We start from the raw sequence: 21114 nt of genomic DNA, 5'->3' as shown, positions 1-21114 counted from the left end.
GTCAGAAAGAGAAAAACAAATACGGTATGCTAATGCATATATATGGAATTAAAAAAATGATACTGATGAAACTAGTGGAAGGACAGGAATAAAGATGCAGACATAGAGAATGGACTTGAGGACATGGGGTGGGGAGGGGGAAACGGGCAAAGTGAGAGAAGCATGGACATATATACACTACCAAATGTAAAATAGATAGCTAGGGGGAAGCAGCCGCATAGCACAGGGAGATCAGCACAATGCTTTGCGATGACCTAGAGGGGTGGGATAGGGATGGTGGGAGGGGATATGGAGACATATGTATGCATATGGCTGATCTACTTTGTTGTACAACAGAAACTAACACAGCATTGTGAAGCAATTATACTCCAATAAAGATGTATAAGAAAAAAAGAAAAGACACAGAAGAACAGAAAGCAGAAAATATCAAGGCCCGATGAGTAAGAAGAAGCTGTGAGGTAGAAGGAGACATGAAGTAAGAAAACCCACATATTGAGTAGCTGGTTAGGTCATGGGTTGATCATGAGAAAACTTGAATGGGTGACAGGGACAGGCGAGTTCTGCTGGAGGCACAGACACTTCTTTCCTTCTCCATCCTCCAACTTGCAAGGCAATGTCCATGCTTTTTAGTGGATAACATTTCTTTGTGGCCCTTGTATTGCACTGATTAGAGATTAAGTCCTTAGTTCCAAGGACGAGATAAGTGGGTTTTCACCCCTAACTGAATGGATTTTCATGAAGATTCTTGGGACACAGGGAAAACACAAGCAAGCATTAAGGCTGCCTTCTGGGGTTCTGAGACACGATGAGGGGAAGTAAAGGGAGACCCCAGCCCAAAAAGGGGGTGCAAAGTTCCAGTTTCTCCACAGGCCTGCTCTACTGCTGTGGGGTGGGGCTCACAGGTGCACGGCCTGGGGCTCTTCCACAGCTGGGGCCCTGCCTTTGCTAAGAGGGGGAAACAGGCTTTCCTCTATGGGTCTCAGCAGGTGCAGGGGCAGCCTTATGTGTCCTACTGCTTTGGCTGCCCCGAGAGCCGGCTGGCAGGTCCTTGCTATCTCTGGGATCAGGTGGGTGTAGGTCTCACTCTTATCAAGGATGGCTGAGCATTCAGGACCCAAACACCCCAGACCCATGTAAGCCACTGATTCTTTTAAAATGCCTAGCTAAAATCCAGCCATATTCCTACATTTTAAATGTAGAATTAGTCCCTAAATGTGAAGTGTTACATTATTGTCAAGATGCAATATTCAGCTTTATATTTAAGGTCTATAAATTTCAACTACTTTAAGGGAAAGTTTGGTGACTAAAGAAAGTCTTGGTCCAAAGTGGTATTTGTTTGGCAGGGGAGTTACTCAGGACCCCTAAAGAGATTGCCCTGAAGATGAATACAATGACAGCATCTTATAAGCTTTGTCAACTGCCCCATACTTTCTTGGCCACTAAGGCAACATAACACCATGGAAACTTCCCAGGCTTCTCCTATATATATTCTTTCCGTCCATTAAAATGTACCTGTGCAGCATTCCACTCCCATCTAAGGTGTGCAAGGCTGGGCAGGGCTTACTGTCCTGAGATAGTGGTCTTTCTGTGGAGAACCTTTGAGGATACTGCCAATTACAGGTTTGGTTCTCAGGAGAGCAGATGCTGAGATGAATTGAGGAGTGTGATACATTTACTGGGGAGTCACACCTGGGAAAACAAAAGAGTATGAAGCAGGATTGCACAGTGGGAGTTGTAAGACCAGGGTGCAGGTTGAATAGAGCCTCTGCCAGCTCAACAGAGAACTGTGGAGCAAAATGGTCCTTTATAGGGTCCTGTGTTGGGTGTAAATGGCTAGTGCCTGTCCTGCTCAGTCATTGGCTGGGGACCACCCGAGAGAGCTCAACTTTGGCTTGAAAATGGAGGATAAGACTCTAAAGACATTAACAGCTGAGGTTGTCAGCAGCCCACGCTCCTTGAGAGAGACATCTGAGTGGTGCATCTCTGTGTCCGCCATAGTGATTTAACCCAAGGAAAGACTGTGTAATATGGAAATTTTAAGGCCTGTGGTGAGCTGAGTAGGGAGAAATCTTCAGTGTTTATAAATGTTTATTCGGGACCTACTTTGTGTTGGATGTGTTCACAAAGCATGTGTCTTCTGACACTTTGAGCAAAAGAAGAAAAAAGAGCTTTTTTGTTGCTCCCTTCCCTGCTTCTGGTTGTCTTCTGTTTGGTTGTCTTGCTTGGCAGAATATTTAAGTCCTACTTATCTTTCAAGGCTCAGATCAGGATTATCATGTGACAAAATATTTGAATTGGGACTCTCCCAGAAAATCTGGGACTTGTTTCAAAGCCTGTGCCTTCAAATCACCAGTGCTGGCCAGCTCTGCGGATTTTCTGTCGGTAGGAGAACTGTTTTTGTTTTTGTTTATGTTGACCTTGATCTGTTGTATGTTTCCAGACACAATGGCTGCTTGACCCTCATCAAGTCCTTAGCTCACTGGGGCAAGGATCGTTCTCAGTGCTCCCATGAGACCACTGTGAATTTCTATCCTGGACTGAGTGTACTGTCACAGAGGTCAATCTGCTCTCTCCTCCTTGGCCTGAGTCCCCACATACCTCTTGTAATATACATCTCTTGCTACACTGAGTGTGTTTTTGGTGCTTAACGGTATATGTCATCTCTTACAACATGATCTGTTACACAAGCCAGCTGCTTCATCTGGCACTCATCTGAAGATGTAGTCATGGGTTCCAGTGCTGGAGGAAAACCTGCCTGTGATGAGCTGGGCGGGAGGGTACCAGAATGTTGGTTTCCGATCTGGAGCACGTAGATATGGCTGCAACTAATTTAGCCATCAAGATGCAAGAAACAGTCCTATATTTCATGGGCCATTTGATGGATTTTCAAGGATAATGTTGACTTTGTGAGTTTCACCTTATGGACAGAATCACTACAGCCAAAGCTGTTGGTCCAATGTAGTTAAATGGGCCATTCATTGCACGTTTATTGAACCCCTGTGATGTGCTGGACACGGTCTCCTCCTTACCCAGCTCCCACCTTGCAGACACTCAGGACCTTCCTGCTGCCTGTAGGCGTGTCCCCAGCCAATGGATGGAATTGCACTCAGGCCTGCCTCACCTGCTCAGTTATCTCTGTGCTCACCATCCTTCTTCCTCAGAACTTTTCCTTAATTCAGACTTAGCATCTCCTGCCTCATTCCCTCTGAACCCTGCTCCCTTCCTGCTGCACAGCCACTGGCCATTTTGATGAAGAATTGGTCCCTTGGATGCTAATCCATGGATCTCTATGGTAGGGCTTGTGTTGAGAGCACACGGCCTGGATGGACAGAACGTCCTCTTCCAAGAAAGGACTTTGAGGGCAAGAATGAAATTGGGCAGCTCTTGAAATGGTTTCAGAATTACCCCTGGCGTGAGATGATAGGGATCATACAGCTGGGTCTTACTGTTGAAGGCCGATTGGTGCACGTAAGCAATAAAGTTAAGGTCTTCTTGGCAATTCAACTTTGTTATTATAGAAACTCTTTCTCTAGATTTGGCCTTCTCATGTTTTCCTTGAGCTTTCTGCCTATTTTCCCTCAGAATGTGGCTTTGCAGACAGGAGTTGCCCTGGAAAAATATCCTTTACCTTTTAAGGCTATTTATTTTCAAAGGCACTAAAACAATAATTTGTGATGTCTTTAATAGAGTTTAAATGAATGAATAAATTTAGCTTTTATGTTATTATGAAGTTTTTACTTTCAGCTGTAAAGTAGGATTTTTATAGTTTTGTGGACTTAGGCAAAAGGAGATGTGTATCAAAGCTAATATAGATTTCAGCTTTTGTGAATTAAAAATAGAAAATTTATAATATATTCATCAATGCAGGAAATTAAAATGGTGTCTTTTTCTTTATAAAAATGGAAAGTCAGTCATTATACCTTTTAATAGAGATTAAATGAATAAAATCACCTTTTAACATAAAATAAATTTGACATTTTCATTATCTTTCCCCAGGTGTGGTTCTTGGCATGATGTTAACATTACCTTCAATTAGTAATTAAGTCTGGTTGTGAGAACTTTTGTTTCTCACTAGAGTCTAAGTTCTCCAGGTCACCTCTAGGTATTCTTGGCAGCTAGTGCATAGTAGGCCTACAGTATATATGTTGAACCAACACATAACTTTGGGTTTGTCAGGCCCCAAGAGCTGTGATTTTCACAAATAAAAAAACTTGGTGTTATGATCCCCTAAATCTGTGTGAGAGGGAAAGGGAGGCACCTACTATGTGCTGGGCATCCTGATTATCCTTGTCACATCACACTGTACCTATGGTACTAGCTTAGGTTATATGGAGTTATCTGTATGTATAAAACCCTTAGTCCTTCAAGAACAGGGGACAGACAAAATCCTGTCATAGCCAAGCCTATTGCAAGGAGAAACCATAAAGTATTTCCATGTCCTTGTTGGTGGTTCCAAGAGTCACTTTTGGCCCAGGCGAGGTGAGGAAAAGCTCTGTCCCAGAAGTTCAGGTCAGGGTCATGAACCCACTTCTTTCTAATTATGTTCCAGGGTCAGGTTATCCAGAGAGTGGCTTCTGCGATTAGAAAACTACTATCAAATCCAGCCTGAGCAACCCTAGACAGCTTACCTCATCTCTCCATGCAAATGAAAATTCTCATATCTGCCTTGTAGGTTGAGAATGAAATGAGCTTATTTATATGCAACCTGCTGGCAGACTGTATCAGTTATCTGTTGTCCCAGGGATGCTTGGTAACAGATGACCACAAAACCTCAGGGGCATATAACAATAAGTGTTTATTGCTCATGTGTTTGATTCTGCTGGGGGTTGGCTAGATGGTTCTGCAGATCTAGGCTGGGCTTGCTCATATGTCTGTGGCTTGTCTATCTGTTGGCTGGCTGATCTAGGCTGAGACAAACCACATGCTTCTCATTCTCTGTCAGGGTAGCCTGGTCAGAGGTTCAAGAGAATAAGCCCTAATGAGCAAGTCCACTGCAAGTTTCTGCTTATGATGCATCTGCTAACACCCCAGAGGCTGATGTGAGCACAAGAATGATTGAGTCAAGCATCAAAGAGTGAGATGGATAACCCTGCCAATGAAGGGAGGCCACAGCAGGCTATATGATGAGAGGCGTGGATACAAGAGGGGGGAAGAATTGGGGACATTTTGTAATATACCCCAGTAGATATTGAGTGGCTTTAAGGAACAACCGTCAGATTTTTGGCTATCCAGCATCTGAACTTTTTTCCTACCTTTGGCGTATTCCCTACCTCATAGGTCTTGATGAAAGGCAGAGCCCATTTCCTCCCGAGGAAGTGAAAAACCCCGAGATCCTTGCTTTTCTGTGTTTCCATGCCTTTGGTGTCCAACCCCACCATCTAGTCCCAATTCTCCTGATGTACCTGCCTGGACCCTGAATCTGGACCTGGGATGCAAAGAAGCATGGAAAATCCACCAGGTGGTGGAGGCAGTGATGGAGGCCTTGCACAGTTTTAGGGCAGAAATGTCAGGTGTGTTAATGATGGTTCCCTGTGAGTAGTAGAATGATCGTATCAGTGGTCCCAACTTGTCACCCCCTGTATCAGGTCCTTTGTTGTGTGGTTTTGCAGTTCCCTCACTAAAGAGGCTGTCTATTTCCCTAGTCAAGCTTGTATTGTGACTTGCTTTAGCCAATAAGGTGATGGTGCTGCCAGTTCTGAGCCTCAAGAGATACTGCGTGCCTTTGCAATTCCTCTGCTCCTCTGCCATTGCCATGAGAATACACCTGGTCTGGACATGTGGGCAGAGCTGAGTCATTCCAGTCCCCCCAGGCGACACCAGCCCAGGAGAGCTAATATCAGCCAAGCTGGAGCCTCACGAGTGCTCCAGTCAAGATTCCAGAGCTGCCTCCCAGACTCTGAGTGTCCCAGACACGTGAGCAACAAACACTTATTATCATCTTTCACAGAGTGTTTGCGGCTGTTGGTTAGACAGCATTATTGTAGAAACAGCTAAGGGATGCTTGTGTCCACTGCCAGACTGTGTGCTGGGATTTCGAGTGGTCCTGGCTGCCTAGCATCTCTTTGTTCCTGTCCATTTTCAGAGCCTGGGCCTCCAGAATTCTTGGCGATTAAGCAAGTTACCCAGGATCTTTTCAGCAAATGCCCTTGCCAGAGCCAGTTTCTGTTTTCCATGTTGAAGAACTCTGTCTAGTTCCGTGCAAAGATCGTGCTCTTATTATTATTCTCCCATTTCTGCCTCTGTTTGAACTGGCACTTATCTTCCTGAACCTGCTTCCTTCCTGAATTAAAGAGCGTCTGACACTCTATCTTCCCCAAGAAGCCTCTCTTGACTAATTGGGAGGTGCTGGTTTCTCCTTGTATCTTCTCTTTTTTGAGTGCCAGCATCTTCTCTTCTTTGAGTGCCAGCATCTTCTCAGACTCACTTGTCACTGTCTTCCACCATGCTCAGAGCAGCAGTGAAGCAACTGCCATTGTTCTCATGGAAGTGATTCATCTGTTAGATGTTTACAGAATTATCAGTGTTTGTTCATGTCATCATTGCCTATTATAGAGAGTAAGTGTGCAATGGACACAGATGGTGTTATTTAGCTGGTTTTTTGTACACCACATACATACATTCTGTTGATTCAGGTGAGTAGATCAGCCCTTTGGTGATGATGAGTAATCAGATACTGGACAGAGACAGGCAGTTGGTGGCCAGTCTAATTTGCTTCCAAAGAGATTGCCTGAACTGAGCCGTGACATTAGAATCGAAGAAGTGGTTTGGGACCCTTGGCATATTGAAAAGAGTGTGGACCTTGGTGCCAAAGGGCCGAGTTTGCATCCCAGCAGTGTGCCTTGGGAAAATGACTTAGACTCTCCAACCCCCTGTTTCCTGAGCTCTAAAATGGGGACACAAACCAATACTGTCCCCGTTCATTGGTCTAAGTTGTTGTGACAATCAAAAGAAACACTGCTCACAAATGTGATTTGTAAATTGTAAAAAAAAAAAAAAAAGTCTAAGAGCAAGGGAATAATGATGGATGCTAACTATTGGGCTCTCTTGACCCCAGTTTCACTTTTTTTTGGAGGCCAGGAGAAGACGAGAAGTCAGTACAGGCCAGGAGTCTGGAGTCAGTGTCCAGGTAGTTACTGGGTAATAAATTTCTCACCCTGGTCTGGAACCAATAGCCACAGACCTGACCATGCTAGGCTGGTAGATAGGGGTGAGGAGTCCTCAACATGCACATCTCAGGGCATAGGGCAGAGTAACGCCAGCCAGCATGGTTCTCTTTTTCTTAAGCAAGAAGACTGGGTGAGAGTGAGTCCTCTAAGTGTAGTAGGGAAGTGAGTGTTAGATAGGGCTTATATGAGAGAAGAATTGATTTTGACCATGACTAATAGAGACCTGGAAGGTAGTGGCTTAAACAATTATTCAAGATTTTATTTTCTCACCTAAAGAGAAGTCCTGAGGTGGGCAATTGAGGGCTGATGTGGTAGCTCCATGAACAGAGACTCAGGCTTCTAGAAATCCCCCTGTCTATTCTTATGGTTTGGTCCCCTTTTTTTGCATTTGATTTATTTATTAATAATTTAAATTTTAAAAAATTGAAGTATAGTTGATTTACAACATTGTGTTAGTTTCTGGTGCACAGCAAAGTGAGGCAGTTATATATATATATATATATATATATGTATATAAAAATGCATGTATATATGCTTTTCCAGATTCCTTTCCGTTATAGTTTATTACAAGATATTGAACATAGTTCCCTGTGCTATACAGTGGGCCCTTGTGGTTTATCTATTTTATATACAGTAGCTTGTATCTGCTGATCCTTAACTCCTAATTTATCCCTCTCCCCCCTTTCCCCTTTGGAAACCATAAGTTTGTTTTCTATGTCTGTTTCTGTTTTGTAAATAAGTCCATTTGTATAATTTTTTACATTCCACATATAAATGATATCATCTGATATTTGTCTTTCTCTTTCTGACTTAATTCACTTAGTATGATAATCTCTAGGTCCATCTGTGTTGCTGCAAATGGCATTGTTTCATTCTTTTTCATGGCTGAGTAGTATAGTGTGATCCTTTTTTTTAAGCTCTCAAGATAACTGCCAGGGCACCAGCAGTTATGTCTGTATCTCAGGCAGGAAGGATGGGAGAGGGTACTCACCAGCTAAGTCATTCCCCTTTAAAGACCTTCTCAGAAAACACCTTCTAGTGACTTCTGCTTGCATCGCATTGGTTAAGGGCGGCTGGTAAAAGTGCCTTTCTAGCTGAGCATACTGTCACCCCCAAAGAGAATTGGAGTTCTATTAGTAAGGAAGAATGGGGGCAATCAGCTGTCTCTTCCATGGGATTCTTATGCTCTGACACCCCAGTATCATGACGCACAGTCCTCAGAGGGAAATGTGACATTTGGAAACAGTATACCATTATTGGCTAAGAGTCTGAATTAGGAGGACAGATTGTCCTGGTATCAAATTTGCCTCTATCACTTGTACATTTGTACAAATGAATGACACTTAAATAAAATGAAATGCAGCATATCCAGTCTCACAAAGTGGAGAAAATTAGGGTCATCATTTCTAATTCTGATTTAAAGAGCCCTATAATTCATTCATGCATTCATTCATCCATTTATGTACTTCCCAAATGTGTATATTTATTTATTTTGGGGAGGGATTCATTTTCCTACCCCCACAGCTTTATTGAGATATAATTGACATGTAACATTGTGTAAATTAAGGTGTACAATGTGCTGATTTGATACACGTATATATTGAGAAATGATCACCTCACCTATTACCATTCTTTGGTGTGTCGAGAACATTTAAGATTTACTCTCTAAAAAGATGGAACGCCTCAGGGATTTGTGTGTCATCTTTGCGCGGGGGCCATGCTATGTTTTGTCATCTTTCCAGTTTTAGTACATGTGCTGCTGAAGCGAGCTCTAGGAAATATTCGTTGAGAATCTATTGTGTACCAGGTAACATGTTAGGTTCTGAGGAACCTTGATGGTCTCACATTCTAATGAGGGAATGGGGCCGGGGGAAGAGACAGGTAAACATATAATTACAGCAACAGTCAAAAAGTTTCATGACATACTGTTGGTAAAGCTGTATTATCACCTACTGGTGAGAACAAAAATTAGGAGAGGACATTTGGCAATATTTAGCAAAATTGCAAGTGTGCATATCTGTGGACCCAGAGATTCCACTTCAGGGAGCCTATCCGAAGGAAATAATGGTGCCAAATATCATAAGCATAGGATTATTTATTGCAGCATTATTTGTAATACAAAAGATTGGAGGCAACCAAAATGTCCCTAGATTATGGTACCTCCCTGTAATGGAATGCCACAGAGCTCTCTAAAAGAATGAAGCTGGATACAGAAAGATCTCCAAAATATACTAAAGTGCAGGCGTGGACCAGTGTAAAAGCATTTGTGTAAAAAGGAGGGAAGGAAAGAACATACCTAAGTATATATACATCAAATATCCCAGGAAGGATACTGAAGGAATTGTTATTAGTAGCCTCTGTGGAGGAGAACTAGGTGTCTATAGGATAGGGTTATATATTCTTTTACCTTTCAAATTACCAATTGTGTGAACATATTGCTTTTCAAAAAATAAAAAAAAAGTTTAAACTTTTAAAAAGGAAATAGTTACATCGAATGAGCCAAGTATAAATGGAAGTATGTGTAAAGTGCTCTTGGGACGCCAAGTAGATTTGTGTATTATAATTATAAGACATCTGATGGGGAGAGTTGGTGTCAGAATAGGTAACTTTTAATATTCTTAGAATCCTGTGCTTCTGTGATGATAAAAGGAGACATTAGAGGATGGCTGAATTCCTTTCAAATGCTAGAATTCTGTGATTCAATGGTTTTAAGAAATTGAAGAAGCAGAGGTTTGTGTATATGTGTGTGGGGGAAGGGAGAGCTTTAATAATTAAATGCTAGGAGTGCACCCAGTAACCGTCCCATCAACAAGGAAAGACAGTTAATCTATGCACGTCTTCTTCAGAGCGCAGAGGGAAGAAGGCCTGCTTCCTGTGCTCATGGGCGTGGTGCCTCCTGCTAGCTGCTCAGGTACTGCTGTGCCTCTTTAAATCAAACCCAGGCGAGTAAATTTAGTACCAGAAGTGGGAGGCTTCTGCATAACTAAAGATTTTCCCTTTGTTTTCTTGATCTGTATGTTTCTCTGGGCACACCAGCTATTTTGTTAGCCTCCCACTGTGGGAAAGATGCAACTTTGTGACTTTGGTAGTTGTCAAGGAGATCTGAAGGAAAAAACTTAGCCAAGACTTATTAGGTGATTTATCTCAGTTTTTAATAAACCAGGGAAGAAATGTTACGAGCCAAGGAGCGGCACTGGGAAAAACAAGTCAAGGCCAGAGACAAAAATAACCCACAGAATAAATGCTTGCCTGCAGCAAACAGGATGCCAGGATGACTGCCAGCCCAGACTCCTTTGGGAGGCTTGGCCTCCCCCAGCAGAGGTTCCCAAGCTGTCTGGGAAGGCTCCCCTCTTGAACAAGGGATCCGGGGATCCCTTGTTCCCAGGGCAGGAACAAGGGGCAGGCCCAGTGGATCTGCAACACACACACTGACCTAATTCACTGGAGTTCATCCATGGCTGGGCTTCTGGGTACCACAATCTCTTCTGGTTTCTTGCAGAGAGGTTTGTGACCTCCATATGGTCAGATGTGCTAGGTGTTTTTTATCCCAATCTGAAAGGCTGAGTTATGCACAAGTCATCCTTAACACTTTTCCATTTTAATCCCTCAGGCTTCCTAGAAAGGCTGTGGGGCCGTTCCTACAGGGAAAGGGAGTCCCATTCCTTGCCAGGTCCCTAGGACACCTCCTGGGTGAGCAGGAATCATGAGTGTCTGCTGTACGCTTAAGATGGTTCCCAATGAAGGACTCATCCTCCCCTCAGTCAGGTGGAAGGACTCCAGGTTCCCAAGTTCAGATGCCATCGAGAAGGGCATATCCTGAGGAGGCCTGACGGTCAGCTGCCCCCCCCCCCCCAGCCCCGACTCTGCCCTCTGCCCCTGAATTTCAGAGTGACGATGAATCTGCTTCTTGCCAGACTAGGTCTTCCACACAACTAACTAAACTATCCTCCACCACATGCCTTAAACATTTTTTTTTATTGTGCTAAGATGTATATAACATGAAATCAACCTCTTAACCATTTTTTTTTTTTTTTTTTTCCTTTTTGCGGTATGTGGGCCTCTCACTGCTGTGGCCTCTCCCGTTGCGGAGCACAGGCTCTGGATGCGCAGGCCCAGCGGCCACGGCTCACGGGCCCAGCCGCTCCGCGGCATAGGGGATCCTCCCAGACCGGGGCACGAACCCGTATCCCCTGCATCGGCAGGCGGACTCTTAACCACTTGCGCCACCAGGGAGGCCCAACCTCTTAACCATTTTTAAGTCTACAGTCCATTAGGTACATTCACATAATTGTACAACCATCACCACCATTCAGAAATTTTCATCTTTCCAAACTGGAACTCTGTGTCCCTTAAACAATAACTCCCTACCCACCTCCCCAAGCCCCTGGCAACCACCATCCTACTTTCTGCCTTTACGAATTAGACTACTCTGGGTACCTCATTGGAGTGGGATCATACAGTACTATCCTTCTGTAACTGGCTCACTTCACTTAGCACAATGTTTTTAATGTTCATCCATGCTGTCCTGCCCCCCATCCCCTCTTTAATTTTTGTTCCCATCCCCACAGGCTCTGCTCTCTCCTCCCCTTCCAAATTAGGAGTTTGGGATTAACATATACACACCACTATATATAAAATAGATAAACAACAAGGACTTACTGTATAGCACAGAGAACTATATTCAATATCTTATAATAACCTATAATAGAAAAGAACCTGCAAAAGAATATATATATATATATATATATATATATAACTGAATCACTCTGCTGTACACCTGAAACTAACACAATATTGTAAACCAACTATACTTCAATTTAAAAAGTAAAATAAAATAAAACCAGTACCCTTGCATGAACTGATTTTAAGGTCACATCCTGACAGAAATTGAGATAAGAATATCAAGAAAGACGCAAGGAAGCAGTAAAAGAAAGAGACCAGGAGACGAGAGGAAGGTATTCACAGGGCTCCTCCTGACTTAATTGAAACCTGGTGCCCTTGGAAGCATCCATCCCCCACAGCCCTTTCTTTTGGGGCGGGCGGTGGGCAGCTCCCCTCCCCCAGACTGTTCCTTCCCCAGCTTTAGGGAACTGTCCGGGGTCCTGCATTATGGAACAGCAGAATCAGAGCAGTGGGGTGGCAGGAGCTCCACAAATATCAGTGCATTTCCTGACATCTTTACGTGATAACAGCACTAGGGCTGGGGGAGCAGCAGAAGCAAGCTGCTTGCCTGTGTGGAGGGGACACGCATTACCTCTTTAATATCTTTTTATTTTTTAACATCTTTATTGGAGTATAATTGCTTGGCAATGTTGTACTCATTTCTGCTGTGTAACAAAGTGAATCAGCTATATGTATACATATATCCCCATATCACGTCCCTCTTGCCATTCCCTCCCACCCCCCCCATCCCACCCCTCTAGGTGGTCACAAAGCACCGAGCAGATCTCCCTGTGCTATGCGGCTGCTTTCCACGAGCTATCGGTTTTACATTTGGTAGTGTATATATGTCCATGCCACTCTCTCACTTCGTCCCAGCTTACCCTTCCCCCTCCCCGTGTCCTCAAGTCCATTCTCTACGTCTGCGTCTTTATTCCTGTCCTGCCACTCGGCTCATCAGAACCTTTTTTTTTTTTTTTTTTTAAGATTCCATATGTATGCGTTAGCATACGGTACTTGTTTTTCTCTTTCTGCCTTACTTCACTCTGTATGACAGACTCTAGGTCCATCCACCTCACTACAAATAACTCAATTTCGTTTCCTTTTATGGCTGAGTAATATTCCATTGTATATATGTGCCACATCTTCTTTATCCATTCATCTGTCGATAGACACTTAGGTTGCTTCCATGTCCTCGCTATTGTAAATAGAGCTTCAATGAACATTGTGGTATATGACTCTTTTTGAATTATGGTTTTCTCAGGGTATATGACCAGTAGTGGGATTGCTGGGTCATATACTAATTCTATTTTTAGTTTTTTAAGGAACCTCCATACTGTTCTCCATAGTGGCTGTATCAGTTTACATTCCCACCAACAGTGCAAGAGGGTTCCCTTTCCTCCACACCCTCTCCAGCATTTATTGTTTGTAGATTTTTTGATGATGGCCATTCTGACCGGTGTGAGGTGATACCTCATTGTAGTTTTGATTTACATTTCTCTAATGATTAGTGATGTTGAGCATCCTTTCATGTGTTTGTTGGCAATCTGTATATCTTCTTTAGAGAAATGTCTATTTAGGTCTTCTGCCCATTTTTGGATTGGGTTGTTTGTTTTTTTGATATTGAGCTGCATGAACTGCTTGTATATTTTGGAGATTAATCCTTCGTCCATTGCCTCGTTTACAAATATTTTCTCTCATTCTGAGGGTTGTCTTTTCGTCTTGTTTATGGTTTCCTTTGCTATGCAAAAGCTTTTAAGATTCACTAGGTCCCATTTGTTTATTTTTGTTTTTATTTCCATTTCTCTAGGAGGTGGGACAAAAAGGATATTGCTGTGATTTATGTCATAGCCTGTTCTGCCTATGTTTTCCTCTAAGAGTTTTATAGTGTCTGGCCTTAGATTTAGGTCTTTAATCCATTTTGAGTTTATTTTTGTCTATGGTGTTAGGGAGTGTTCTAATTTCATACTTTTACATGTAGCTGTCCAGTTTTCCCAGCACCACTTATTGAAGAGGCTGTCTTTTCTCCATTATATATTCTTGCCTCCTCTATCAAAGATAAGGTGACCATATGTGCGTGGGCTTATCTCTGGGCTTTCTATCCTGTTCCATTGATCTATGTTTCTGTTTTTGTGCCAGTACCATACTGTCTTGATTACTGTAGCTCTGTAGTATAGTCTGAAGCCCAGGAGCCTGATCCCCCCATCTCCGTTTTTCTTTCTCAAGATTGCTTTGGCTATTCAGGGTCTTTTGTGTTTACATACAAATTGTGAAATTTTTTGTTCTAATTCTGTGAAAAATGCCATTAATAGTTTGATAGGGGTTGCCCTGAATTTGTAGATTGCTTTGGATAGTATAGTCATTTTCACAATATTGATTCTTCCAATCCAAGAATATGGTATATCTCTCCATCTGTTTGTATCACCTTTAATTTCATCAGTATCTTATAGTTTTTTGCATACAGGTCTTTTGTCTCCTTAGGTAGGTTTATTCCTAGGTAATTTATTCTGTTTGTTGCAATGGTAAATGGGAATGTTTCCTTAATATCTCTTTCATATTTTTCATCATTAGTGTATAGGAATGCAAGAGAGTTCTGTGAATTAATTTTGTATCCTGCTACTCTAGGAAATTCATTGAATAGCTCTAGTAGTTTTCTTTTGGCATCTTTAGGATTCTCTATGCATGGTTTCATGTTGTCTGCAAACAGTGACAGTTTTACTTCTTTTTTCTGATTTGTATTCCTTTTGTTTCTTTTTCTTCTCTGACTGCTGTGGCTAAAACTTCCAAAACTTTGTTGAATAATAGTGGTGAGAGTGGGCAGCCTTGTCTTGTTCCTGATCTTAGAGGAAATGGCTTCAGTTTTTTACCATTGAAAATGATGTTGGCTGTTGGTTTTTCATATATGGCCTTTATTATGTTGAAGTAGGTTCCCTCTATGCCTACTTTTTGGAGAGTTTTTATCATAAATGCGTGTTGAATTTTGTCAAAAGTTTTTCTGCATCTATTGAGATTATTATATGATTTTTATCCTTCAGTTTGTTAATGTGGTGTATCACATTGATTGATTTGTGTATATTGAAAAATCCTTGCATTCCTGGGATAAACCTCATTTGATCATGGTGTATGATCCTTTTAATGTGCTGTTGGATTCTGTTTGCTAGTATTTTGTTGAGGATTTTTGCATCTATGTTCATCAGTGATATTGGCCTGTCATTTTTTTTTTTTTTTTTTTTTTTTTTTTTGCGGTACGTGGGCCTCTCACTGTTGTGGCCTCTCCCATTGTGGAGCACAGGCTCCGGACGCGCAGGCTCAGCGGCCATGGCTCACGGGCCCAGCCGCTCCACGGCATGTGGGACCATCCCGGATCGGGGCACGAACCCGTGTCCCCCGCATCGGCAGGCGGACTCTCAACCACTGCGCCACCAGGGAAGCCCTGTCATTTTCTTTTTTTGTGACATCTTTGTCTAGTTTTGATATCAGGGTTATGGTGGCCTCGTAGAATGAGTTTGGGAGTGTTCCTCCCTCTGCTATATTTTGGAAGAGTTTGAGAAGGATAGGTGTTAACTCTTCTGTAAATGTTTGATAGAATTCACCTGTGAAGCCATCTGTCCTGGGCTTTTGTTTGTTGGAAGATTTTTAATCACAGTCTCAATTTCAATGCTTGTGATTGGTCTGTTTATATTTTCTATTTCTTCCTGGTTCAGTCTTGGAAGGTTGTACTTTTCTAAGAATGTGTCCATTTCTTCCAGGTTGTCTATTTTATTGGCATATAGTTGCTTGTAGTAATCTCTCATGAACCTTTGTATTTCTGCAGTGTCAGTTGTTACTTCTCCTTTTTCATTTCTAATTCTATTGATTTGAGCCTTCTACCTTTTTCTCTTTATGAGTCTGGCTAATGGTTTATCAATTTTGTTTATCTTCTGAAAGAAGCAGCTTTTAGTTTTATTGATCTTTGCTATTGTTTTCTTCATTTCTTTTTCATTTATTTCTGATCTGATCTTTATGATTTCTTTCCTTCTGCTAACTTCGGGGGTTTTTGTTCTTCTGTCTCTAATTGTTTTAGGTGTAAGTTTAGGTTGTTTATTTGAGATTTTTCTTTTTTCTTGAAGCACCTCTTTAATCTCTTATTTTCCCTCCTGTCAGTCATGTGAGGACTGATACATCTGTAAACCCATTGGTGAAAACCCCACAGGTTGTTAATCAGGGGAACTGGCTGGGAGTTAACTGTTACCCAGAGCTGGCTTCAGTGAGGAGCGACCCAGTTTTATGGGGAGAGTCGGACTCTTATTTTTCTGTTATTGTACTTAACGTGATTGGCCATTATTTCTAAGAAAAGGGAGCTGCCGGCAGCCTCTGTGTGGGATTTCTCTGGAAGGGCTCCTGCAGCTTACATTCAGCCCTTCCTTTTGTCAGGTCATTTATGATGGGTTGGATTGGACACTTACAAACAAATAAGTTCTTTCCTACTTGATGCATCAAACAGTCTCTTGTTGGTTGTTGTTTTTGTATTGGCACTCTCAGTCTTAGCTACTGAGGAATGAAATATTGTTATTGTAGTTTAAGTAGCTGAGTCCGATGCCAGTGTTTATAGGGCTCCTGTGTTCTTGTTGTGTTTTGGTGAGGGATGGGTGGAGGGGTGGCTAGTTCTTCCTTCACTGCCCTCCTAGAGGAAGAATGCCCAAGAGCAGACTCCAGGATGGTCCGGGAAGGTGAGGAAATCAAGGAGGAGGAAATAGTCGGGTGGTCAAAATGGGCTTTGGTGTTTGACTCAACCTCTATTGATTGGCACATTCTGAAAGCGGTCTCAAGAAAGGGAGGAAGAAAAAGAACCTGACAGAAGAGTTGCTGAATTCTAGGGTGTTGTTTGAGGCCAGCTTGTCCGTCTGCACTTTGCTCCCTGCTTGACCTGCTTCACCACCCCGCCTCTGGGAAAGGGATCTTCCCTCCCCTTGGGAGTCTCTTTCCATAAAAAGGTCCCTGTGATCTGGAAATGCTCACTTTTGCCTCACCTGGTTCCCTGATGCTGTGTGCAAGCCCTTATTTTTATCATTTCCATATGAGGTGGAGAAAAGCCAGTCACCACCCTCAGTGGATGTACTCAGCCCCTATTAATCCAGAAAATGAACCTTCCTTCATGTCTTCTCCAAGCTTACCAAAAAACCAGTTTCTTTACTGAAGGCTGGCACCCTTTGCCCACACCTACCTGTGAGATCTAGTTGGTTAAATGCACAGGCTTTGTGTTTGCCAAACCTCCAAGACGAGGGTGTGTTGTGTTAGTAATCTTTTAATCCAGGGATAGGGAGAGGGTCTGCTGTGAAGGAATAAGGGTGGGATGGTTTAGGGGATCCGAGTGAATGGGGAATGAAGTGCTGAGGAGTGCAGGGCCTGAAGCTGGGCTGCCTGGTGAGAATTCCAGTTCTGCTGCATGTTGGCTGGTTGACCTTGAGTCAGGTTCTGTTCTGTAAAATAGATTTTAACAGAACCTCCTTTGTAGAGCTTTGCAATAGGATTACAGATTATACCATGTAAATGGCTTAACACAGCACCTGGGCTATGGGCCACTTAATTAATGTTGGCTATTATTATCATTATCATCATCATCATCTATTTCATTATCTCTCATTTGCTAGACTGTGAGCTGCTTGAGGACAGGGACTAGATTTACCTGCGCAAAGGAGGACTCTGCGAGAGTTTGTTGAATCAATGAACAAAGGTTATTTAGTGACAGTCTTTCCTTTCTACCTACTCTTTTTTTTAGCTTTTTAAAATTTATTTATTTTTAAATTAAAAAAATTGAAGTATGGTTGATTTACAATGTTTCAGGTGTACAGCAAAGTGATTCAGTTATACACATATACATATATTTCATTATACTATATTATATTATATTAATATTCTTTTTCAGATTCTTTTCCACTATATGTTATTACAAGATATTGAATATATTTTCCTGTGCTATACAGTAGGTCCTTGTTGTTTATCTATTTTATATATAGTATATATATATATATTTTTGCGGTACGCGGGCCTCTCACTGTCGTGGCCTCTCCCGTTGCGGAGCACAGGCTCCGGACGCGCAGGCTCAGTGGCCATGGCTCACAGGCCCAGCCTCTCCACGGCATGTGGGATCTTCCCGGACTGGGGCACGAACCCGTGTCCCCTGCTTCGTCAGGCGGACTCTCAACCACTGCGCCACCAGGGAAGCCCTATATATAGTATTTTGTACCTGTTAATCCCCAGCCTATTTTTTTAGGACTGATTCTTGAGGTTTCCTTTTATTTTTTTTCCCTTCAATCTCAAAGACAGTAAAATAGTAAATGTTATTTTGGGGAAAAAGGAAGACAAAAATACTCACTCCCAATCTCACCAAACTAATCATGTTTCTCAGTTTTTTTCTGTTTCTGTCTGGTCTTTCTTATAGTATTGGGTTGGCCAAAAAGTTCGTTTGGGTTTTTCTGTAAGATGTTATGGAAAACCTGAACGAACTTTTTGGCCAGCCCAGAAGATTATTGTTTAAAAGTATTTACTCCCTAACCTCCACTTCCATGGGGAGAAGTATGCTTCCCTGCTCAGTTGATGTTGGACTTGGCCGTGTGACTTACTTTGGTCTCATGCGGTGTGAAGTGCACTTTCTTATGCTCTTATTTTGCTCAGCCACATGATTTACTTTGTTTTTGTTTTGGCTGCGCCAGGTGGCATGTGGGATTTTATTTCCCTGACCAGGGATCAAACCCCTGCCCCCTTCAGTGGCAGCGTGGAGTCTTAATCACTGGACCGCCAGGGAAGTCCCTGATTTACTTTGACAATGGGATGTGATGATGTGAACAGAGGCTTAAAGTGCACTTGTGCAGTTGGACTTGCCCTCTTGTACCACTGTCATTGCCACACGAAGAGCTCACCTCAGCTGGTGTTTCCCCTTCAGCCTGAGCCCCAGGACAGACGTGAGGAGCAGACCTGAGTCCAACCTGCATCAGGGACATAAGCCCAGCTGGACTGCAGCAAAGCCGCCCAGGTAAGCCCAGTCTGAAGACATAGATCCATAGCTAAGTAGCAGACATGTGAGGAATAAGTGCTTGTTGTTTGTTATGCAGCAATAACTGACTGATACACTTATACAATGTGAACATATTTTGACATAGGCACAACCAGAACAAATTATGTATTTCACTTTAATTCACTGTGTATTGCATGATAGCTGGATTTTTCTTTGTTGCCATACAGTTTTAATAATTTTCAACTAGCGTCACAATGCTTTATCAGATTCATCTAGAAAATAATAAAATAGTAAAACTGACTCATATCTTGGGGACTTCATGGGTGAGAGTACAGTGTCTTGTATACATTTAATCCTTTCAGCAATCCTAGGAGGTAAGCCTGACTCACCATTCCATCATCTCAGAGCTAGAGGTTGTGTGACATACACTGAAGAATATGGACTCTGGAGCGAGGCTGCCTGGGTTCAAATCCTGGCTCTGCCAATTCTTAGCTGTGTGACCATGGGAAAATCACTTAACCTCTTATGGCTCAGTTTCCTCAACTGTAAGGATGATCATAATAATACAACCTACCTTACAGAGTTGTAGTTGTAAAATTTTAATGAGTTAATATACCTAAACATTTAGACTAGTGCCCAGCCTATAGAATTTGTGTTAGTTATCATGAGAGTTGAGGACACTGAATTTCAGAGACATTAGTAAATTATAGTAAATCAACTGTTACCTAGCTAGGGTACTTTAATGATTCCCACATATTGAGCAAGTATTGGGATTTTCAGGGTTTTTTTCCTGGAAATTATAAAAGATGCACAGAAAAATAAGTTGCCTTGGCAAATGTTGTTGATGAACTGTTAAGCACTGTCCAGGGAGACAGGGACTCTTGGCTAACAGACTTTGGGTATTAAGGTTTCACTCTAAGTCCAATCTTAGGCAGAGAGAGAAATTAGGCTTCAGGGAGTTTAATACTTGACTCAGAGTCACATGGTAGTAAGAGGCAGGGAAAGGACAGCTTGGGTTTTCTGATTCCAATCCCGGAGTTTTTTTCATGGCACCAGGCAGTTTCCCTAAAAACAATAATTGTTCATTTAAAGACAGAGGGAGCGATCCATTGAAGATTAATTTTGCTGTGTAGCAGCGTGACCCACTTAAAGCTTAGCTAGGGTTTTATTTTTCACTGCTCTAGCAAGACACGCTAAATATTTCCCTGGCTTGTGTTTGGGTTAGAGAATAAAAGGTGAGGAAGGGAAATTATTCCTCCTCCATTATGAATAAAGAGACTTCTCTCTCCCCTGGACTCTTGAAGGGCGTCTGGTCTTTCCTTTAATGTTACCATTCTCTATTGTTTTGAAAGCAAAAAGCCAGCAATGTTCAGATTCCAGGGTCAAAGAAGTGAAGCTGCCTGGGGTTTCTTGGTTTTGAGGGTCTGAATCCTTCCATCACTACCCCAGTGTCCTACTGAACAGAAGGGGAGTGGAGGAAATTTTTAATACTTGCAGTGTTGAAAAGGGAGATGATGGATGCCAGGTATGTGGCTGTGGATCCGTATGAGAGGAAAATGGAATAAACAGCTGTTTTGCTTGGCAAATGATGGGCTCCTGACCCATTTCTGACTTTGTTCCCCTGGCTGAAGCCATGGTAGAAACAGCTCTTGCAGGAGTGAAAAGGCCAAGGCCCTGGATACTAAATGAGAGGCATCTGGAGCTGGCCTTACAGTAGAGAGAGCGGAGGCATCCTCCCTCCCAGGACAGTGGATGCCATGCTTGAAGCTGGACTGAGCCTAGGGTTGGCATCACCACCAATGATCCAGAAGCACTGTTGTCCCTGGAGCACCAAAAGGACACAGTGAGAAGCAAAGACAGCAGTGGTAATAGATGGCAGGGTGGACCCCAATGCTCACCCAGTCGGTGGGGAAGTTCGGCTGACTCTTTTCTCCTGAGATTTATGATTCTGAGATTTGCATTTCCTGTAGTAGTTCCTGGGGAGGCAGGTTTCCCAGCAGGAAGATAACCAGCATCACTTCCAATATGGCAGTGGGGGCAGGGATGGGGAGGGTGGCAAGAGCTTGGGTTTCTTCTGATTTGACTTGAAGACACAGAGAGAGGGGAACATCTTTGCACCAGGGTGTTGTGAAGCTCTCCACACCAGGTGGTCATAGCTCCTAGGAGTTAAGAGAACATTAGCAATGTCCTTGTTTTTCAGAAGGAAAAAAATCAAGCATGGCTTCTTCTGATTGAGCCATAGTATTTCCTCAACACACCCAGGAAAGCAATGGCAAAGGAGATGAAATTTTAAGT

At 42.7% G+C, this 21114-nt stretch overlaps 1 non-coding gene across 1 annotated transcript; it reads right to left on the bottom strand.

The window, feature by feature from the left end:
* Window positions 1-8833: 8833 nt before the first annotated feature.
* Window positions 8834-8938, bottom strand: LOC132498050 (U6 spliceosomal RNA). Its single transcript, XR_009533673.1, has one exon. It is a non-coding gene; the product is annotated as a U6 spliceosomal RNA (small nuclear RNA).
* Window positions 8939-21114: the final 12176 nt, after the last annotated feature.

Source organism: Mesoplodon densirostris, chromosome 10 (assembly GCF_025265405.1).
Source record: "Mesoplodon densirostris isolate mMesDen1 chromosome 10, mMesDen1 primary haplotype, whole genome shotgun sequence".
NCBI classification, from domain to species: domain Eukaryota; kingdom Metazoa; phylum Chordata; class Mammalia; order Artiodactyla; family Ziphiidae; genus Mesoplodon; species Mesoplodon densirostris.
Note: the sequence above shows the minus strand (reverse complement) of the source record. Positions and strands in the feature narration are given on the sequence as shown.